Source organism: Mixophyes fleayi, chromosome 3, assembly GCF_038048845.1.
Source record: "Mixophyes fleayi isolate aMixFle1 chromosome 3, aMixFle1.hap1, whole genome shotgun sequence".
In the NCBI taxonomy this organism is placed as follows: Eukaryota; Metazoa; Chordata; class Amphibia; order Anura; family Limnodynastidae; genus Mixophyes; species Mixophyes fleayi.
The window spans coordinates 254,724,265-254,731,654 of record NC_134404.1 but is presented as its reverse complement, the minus strand read 5'-3'; the positions used below and the strand labels follow the sequence as shown (position 1 = coordinate 254,731,654).

The window sequence follows — 7,390 nt, the reverse complement described above, 5'->3', positions numbered from 1 at the left end:
TGCATACCATTTGTAAAAAGCATGTACTGACCAGTATATTTCACCTCTTGGATCTCTTTGTTGATTTTTCAGTCTCAGCAATTGGGAATGGGAGGGGGGGGGGGGGGGAGGGAGAAAGAAAAGGAGAGAAGAAAGAAGAAAACATACAAATAACAAAAAAAACAATACAATAAACATTTCCGGTTGGTGGATACACATGAGGAAGAAGTGTAACCCACACCCCCGTATTTTACCGCAACTTGAGAAAATCTTCATCCTCATTTCTTTTAGAACACCAAACTAGTTATCAAAATAAGTGGTGGTCTCTGCCACCCCACAACTTGTAACTCTTTGTCAACAATCTTGGCGTATGCTTAGCTTATACGTTTCATATTCTAACAGTGCTTAACAATTTAAAGACAACTTGTACTTTCCTGGCACCGCCAGTTATTTAAAACTCTAATATTCTGAATGACAAACTTTAGATTCACATATTTTGCGTTCATAGGCATCATGATACTCTGAGTACTGTAGCGTTGCTTATCTGTCTCAGCCATTTCAGTAAGCTCTATGCTAACTTCCTTGTGTCTATAGAGAAGAGTGGTCAAGGACTATGTGTGTCTTGTACTCTAGTGAGTGCTAACACTCTAATCATTGAAGAATTCAATTTCGAACTATATAGAAGTTTAACTGTTATAACTTTGATATACCTCAACAATACCATTCTCTATCCTATCTATTACCCCATTCTAATGAAGTCATCCAACTATAGCTTATAGGAATCTCTAAGGTAACAATTGCAAACCCAAATGTGTTTTACTTATCCGCTATCTGGGCAAGTCTCTCAGAGTTCTCTTCGTCTAGGTAGGCTTGCGCATCTTCCACTTTATTAAAGTCCCGGAACTCTGTGCCCTGGAACAGACGAAGTTTGGCTGGGTATAGAAGAGCGAACTTCCGTCCTTCCTTAATAAGACGTGTACATACCGGCGTCATTTCTTTTCTAGCCCTGGACACCTCCGTAGAGTAGTCCTGGAATAGCAGTAGTTGTTTGTCTTGCCACAGGATTTTCCCTTTTTGCTTTACTGCCGCCCAGATTTTGACCTTATGGATAAAATTTAAACATTTAAAAATGACTGTCCAGGGTCTTTTATCCAGGTTGTCTCTAGTCGGGCCCAGTCTGTGTGCTCTTTCAATTTCTATCCCTTTCAAATCCTCTGAAATTCCCAGCAGAGATGGCAGTTCAGATGTAAGAAATTGAGTTAGGGCTTGGCCTCTAACGGATTCTGGTAATCCAACCAAACGGAGATTGTTGCGGCGCGATCTATTTTCCAAATCATCGATCTTGTTGAACATTTGACTCTGTGTCTTATGTAGCATAGTCACCTCTTGTTTTAAGGTAGAGACATCTTGCATGTTTTCTCCTATGCGCTGTTCATTTGCTACCACTTGTTTTTTTGTAGCAGCAAGTTGTTCTGAAAGTTCTTTTACAGCTTCTGCAAATTTATTCGCCTACAACTGCAACAACGGTTCCATGGTCTCGCGTATAGCTCTCACCACCTCTGTGTAGGATACAGGCGCCTCTTCCGGATTTAAAGCCATTACTTCTGTTTGTTGTATGTTTTCCGCCGGCGTGACTGTGTCATCATTAGCATCACTGTTGGTTACATTTTTCCTCGACCTTTAGAGCGCTGCTGTTTAGCCGTTGACGAAGGGGTATTCATAAATTTTTCCATCGTTGTCACTGACTATTCAAACTGCCATAGCACTGTTAATTATCGTTGTGGTAAATGGACAGAGACCGTGCCTCCTAGTCTCTTACATAATATACAGACTTTTCCTTTATTACACTTTAATTACACTTTAATTCCAATTTCCAGCTGGATGCCCTGAAGGAAACTGACAGTCATATATTTAGTAAACCCAGATGTAATGGTATTAATAGGGTCGCCACTAGATGGTGATGTTTACCAATATATTCTTTATTTAGTGCTATGGAATGTGCAGGGGGATAACACTTTAATCTCTGCTTGCTGAACCTCCGTACAAATCTCAAATCTCAAAGCCCAGAGGAGATCTTTCTATATATTTAGAGCTGCAGGGTACACTCACTACTTTCTGCACACACTCCTTTCTCTCTCCCACCTGCAGTTCGATACTTGTTAGTGTCGTTTTCCTTAACGTGACTGTACTCACAATACTGCCGGCCCCCGGGTCTTCACTGTGCTGTTTGGTTTTCTGCCTTTAGTGGTGACTGCTGCCTGTTGCGTGCTGTGTGTTGTGTGATTTATGATGCACACACGGGATCACTACTTTTTTTTTCCCCTCCACTGTTGTTGTTTGCCACGCCCCCCCGACCTCCCAACCTCTCCCAGCAGGCACTGCTCCGGCTCTCCAGCCGGAAATGAAGCTGGAAATGGCGTCCGCGACTTCCGGTCCTGGCCAGCGCAGATCTCATAGGGGATACCCACGTTTCTCTTCCCCACCTTTAACCCGGTGAGTACTCGGGTTTTGTATGTCTGTGCCGCTTCTCTCGCTGTTGTTCTCAGGTTTAGGTCCCAGACGCGTCTCCCCTCTCCTGTCCTGCTGTCTGGGTTGTTGCGTCCCACAGATGAGGTAGGGATAAGACAGCAAATCTCAATCCCGCGGGGATAGACACAGGCCCGATTTCCCCTGCCTTTTATTCAATCTCTCGGCCGGTCCATAAGGTCAGCTCACCGCGGCGCACAGGTTCCGCTATCTCGGGTCTATGGCCGAGTGTTACACCAGGTGTCGGGGGATCTAAAAGACACAACTCCGTTCCCTGCTCTCTCTAAGCCCAAAATCTGCTGTGGCAGCAAGTTAATATCTGCTTTTTTGGTGTTTTCTAGGGGGGAAACTGAGGAGCTCTGATGGAACACGTCCTCACTAGATGGCTGCCACGCAAACAACCTCTTTTTAATTACAATTGTAATAAATTGCAATGTAAAGTGGCTGATATGTCAACAGTTTGTTGGTAGTGTTTGTAACAAAACATCTTATAATACTTTAGTAATAATATGCAAAAAAGTTATGAGAATTAAACGGATGATTTGTGCAGCGTACTCTTACTGTCACGGGCACTAGGAGTCTTTACCCAGGGATCACCAGGTGATGGACTTACCAGAGTAATATAGGTGGTAATATGGTACTTTGGTAGCGGGGTGATCACGGAACAGGAGACAGCAGATGGTAGAGAATGCTCGTGGAAAGTCTATGACTAGCAGCACTGGTAATATATAGGTAATAGTACACGAGGAACTGAATGGACAAAGGAAACGTGAGGGTAGTCAGTGGTCTGCGGATAGCAAGTTGTACCACTGCTATAGTGAGGAGGAATGTCCAGAAGTAATGAGGAGGTGATGAGAGTCAGCGGTCTGCGTTAGCAAGTTGTACCGCTGTCTAGGTGAGGGAACGGAATCCAGGTGGAGGTATCCGGGAAGTCAGTGGTCTGCGTTAGCAAGTTGTACCACTGCTATGTGGAAGGATACTGGAAACAGGTAACACAGGGAACAGGAATCAGTGGTCTGCCTCTAGCAGTTGTACCACAGAAATATATATGTGAGGAGGAGCACAAGGAGATAAATGTAATGCAGAGTATACACGGGCACACTGAACTTGATCCCACGATGATATGCACAAAGTATTAATAACTGAGCAGCACTGCACAAATATACAAATTCACAGGAACTATCCAGACTACAAGGTAACACAGTCAAATGATGGCAATAGTCTCAGTGGATAGGTAACTCCAGAGAAGAACAACTCAGTCCAGCAAGGTATGCAATACACGAGCACAGTCAATGATAAGTATGCATACCGTGGTTCAGAAGAGCAGGCTGTCAGAAAGGAGTGCAGGGATACCTGAGCGGCAGGAGGCCGGCAGGATGCGAAGTCCCAGGGAAATAGAAGCGGAATCCAAGTAGGTGCAGCGCACAGGTAGGTAGACCAGCAACGATGGAAACAATACTCAGGAAGCAGTAGTATATAGGACTGGTCGCCTGGAGATCACTGAAGAGTAGAAGTGGTATGGCAGAGAAGACAGCAGCGGAGCGTTGATCCAATGCAGACAGGCGAGTTGACACAGGCAGGAACACTGTAGAAGCACGGAGAGCGGATCAGCTGGCTGCAGACACGAGGAGTACTGGAGGGTAGCAATAAGCAGGACACTGCAGATACACGGAGGTAGCGGATAGGAATCAGCAGGTGCAGTCACGATGAAACACGGGAGAGTTGAGGTAAGCTGGAACTGTTGAGCACGGAGACAGCGGATAGGAATCAGCTGGTGCAGTCTTGATGAAACACGGGAGAGTTGAAGTGAGCTGATAACTGTAGTGCATGGAGGCAGCAGATAGGAATCAGCTAGAGCAGTCATGATGAAACACGAGAGAGTTGAGGTAAGCTGGAACTGTTGAGCACGGAGACAGCGGATAGGAATCAGCTGGTGCAGTCTCGATGAAACACGGGAGAGTTGAAGTGAGCTGGTAACTGTAGTGCACGGAGGCAGCGGATAGGAATCAGTTGGTGCAGTCTCGATGAAACACGGGAGAGTTGAAGTGAGCTGGTAACTGTAGTGCACGGAGGCAGCGGATAGGAATCAGCTGGTGCAGTCTCGATGAAACACGGGAGAGTTGAAGTGAGCTGGTAACCACAGGAGAGTTGAAGTGGTCTGGAAACCACAGGGAAGTTGAAGTGGTCTGGAAACCACAGGAATCAGCTGGGCTGAATACACGAGGAAACACAGGAACACCTTCAGAGGCTCATGGGGAATGAGACTCCAAGATCAGGCAACGAGGTGTAGACAGCAGGTGCTCTAAATAGGGAGTGTTGCCTGATCAGCCAATTAACTAAAAGGAACATGTACTGAAGGTTTGAAAGGGCTGCACATGCGCAGACCCTCAGGATGGTGGACGACCACGGTTCCTAAACATACGGGAAGAAGCACTCACAGTCTGGTGAGTGACACTTACACTATGAACACACACACAAATATGGGAAGAATATTTATTGATCCCACAGAGACAAGAGCGTTGGTGAGAATTCGAACTCAGGTTTGCACTGTTGCAAGGTGGATTGTCTCACCACTACGCCAATGTACAAGTGGTGAATATGATAAAAATGAAATAGAATAGACTGAAAAGCTGAGCAGCAACTTCTGGCATGACAAGATTTTTTCATGATTAAATTTTAATTAATGTCAATACTTTGAAATATTATAGACAGAAATCATTGGTACATGCACAGCTTACATTATTGGATATGGAAAATCAGTCATGTATAATAATAATAATAATACAAATTATGATGATAATACTTGGACGTCAATTTTTTTTTTAGTTTCTTTGGTTTCTTGGACACTTAGGGCTAGATTTACTAAGCTGCGGGTTTGAAAAAGTGGAGATGTTGCCCATAGCAACCAATCAGATTCTAGCTATCATTTTGTAGAAGGTACTAAATAAATGAAAGCTAGAATTTGATTGGTTGCTATAGGCAACATTCCCACTTTTTCAAACCCGCATCTTAGTAAATCTAGCCCTTAGGCTTTTTGGGCTTTCATCTGCGGATTGGTCGTATGTCTTTGCAATCCAGTTATTTTTAACTGCTGATTCTCTGTGTTGTAGCTGCACACATTTTTCAACATGCCATTTAGCCATATTACCCAAAATGTAGGAGGAATCAAACTCATGAACCCACTGATGCAAAGGGATTGTTTAACTACTACGCTAACATGCATGTGGAAACAGTATGTGCATGAAATTGACTAGAAGGAAAAGCTGACCATCACCGTCTCTTCTAACAAACAGTTTAACGCCAATAATATTGGTCAATCAACCACTGGGAGTCAGATTTTTACATTGATTTGGAATAGCATTCACTTTGCGAATGGTCACGGAATGAAACAAACATTAGACTTAATCTAGAATCATGATGGGAATATCTGCAAGTAGGATCTGTCAGCGTGTGTAATTAATAGGTTGACCAACTTTTTCCCGTAGTAAGACCAATGCTTGCTTCAACATGTGTCTAAATGTAAGGTATCACAGGTACTTGCAAAGTGTTAGACATAATAGTACTATGAGGGAACAATTTCATTCTCCTTACACAGCAGAGTGACCATCCTCCAAAATGACAGGCAAGCAGTTAGTAATGACCACTGGCACACAATCCCTAGGGATATGTCAAACCCCACCCCCAACCAAGGTGAAGTTATAATTATCTCCATTCACTCAGCAAAGTTTTGTGTGCCTAAGTAGCTACTGGCGAGGAATATGCCATGGCTGCATGGCCATCCTGTGACCTAGAGGGACTGTGTTATAAAGGAAAGGAAAGCACTACCAATCTTGCTAATGTTAACTGTGCACAACCATGTCACAAAGCGATGGAGACCCCATAAAATCAAATACCCAAATTAAACATAAATATGAAAAACAAAATCACATTGTCCACCCAAAGCACTCAACACAAATTTGTACAGTTACACTAGGACAAGCCCTAACCCTACTATAAATCTTCCACCCATTCCCTAAGGATTTTCCACATATACTTTAATGCAAGTTAACTCAATGACAAAACTGACCCTATACCATTTAAGATGTACTTTTTATCTTCAAGTGCCCCTAGAGTGTCTGCCCTAGCACACATTAACACTGGAAATTCAGTATGTCTGTTTTCATTCACATAGCATGTCTGTGCTCTGCACCATACTGTGGTTGGATATGAGCCTTAAGATTGGTCATATATGAGATGGTGTAACATTATCTATTAGACTGTAGTTCATGTATTCATGTTAGTCTGAGGTTTCCTATTGTTGACTTATGGCAAAATGCTAAGTGTATGTGTATTCTCGATTTGTTGAAACATACATCAATAAATCGGTGTTCACGTTTCGCCGATTTAGCCTTAACATTACCTCTCTTTGTTAACATAAACAACCGGAGATCTAGCTAGGGCTAGTGACCTGTCCTCTGTAAAAAACTAGTCAGGCAAGTGTTTTTTTTTTAAACACAATGGACTGAATAACCAACATGACATTATGCTGTAACCATTTATATAGATTGTGTATATTTAGCCCTGCTATTAACATTGATAATTAGAAACACATTACAGGGTAACAAAGACATTTTTCAATATTGTGTTTTGAGATACATTACTAGGCAAACGAAATGATTTTTCGTAGTGTATTTCCAAGCACAACAGGGTGGCTATCTGTGCCTGATGTAATCATTTTAATTATGAAATATGTAATGTATTCCTATATCTTAATATCCTGAGACACAGCAGACAGTCAACACACCCCTACAGCCTGAAAAATCTCAAAAATATCTGGCTGCTGTAGGAGGTAATGGTTCTGGGTAGCTGACGGAGGATGGAGATTGTAAGAAGGACTGACTGTGAC

General features: G+C 43.0%; 1 long non-coding RNA gene across 1 annotated transcript; it reads left to right on the top strand.

The window, feature by feature from the left end:
- The first annotated feature begins 1,982 nt into the window (after positions 1-1,982).
- Positions 1,983-2,961, top strand: LOC142142936 (uncharacterized). Its single transcript, XR_012689409.1, has 2 exons — positions 1,983-2,472; positions 2,847-2,961. It is a non-coding gene; the product is annotated as an uncharacterized LOC142142936 (long non-coding RNA).
- Positions 2,962-7,390: the final 4,429 nt, after the last annotated feature.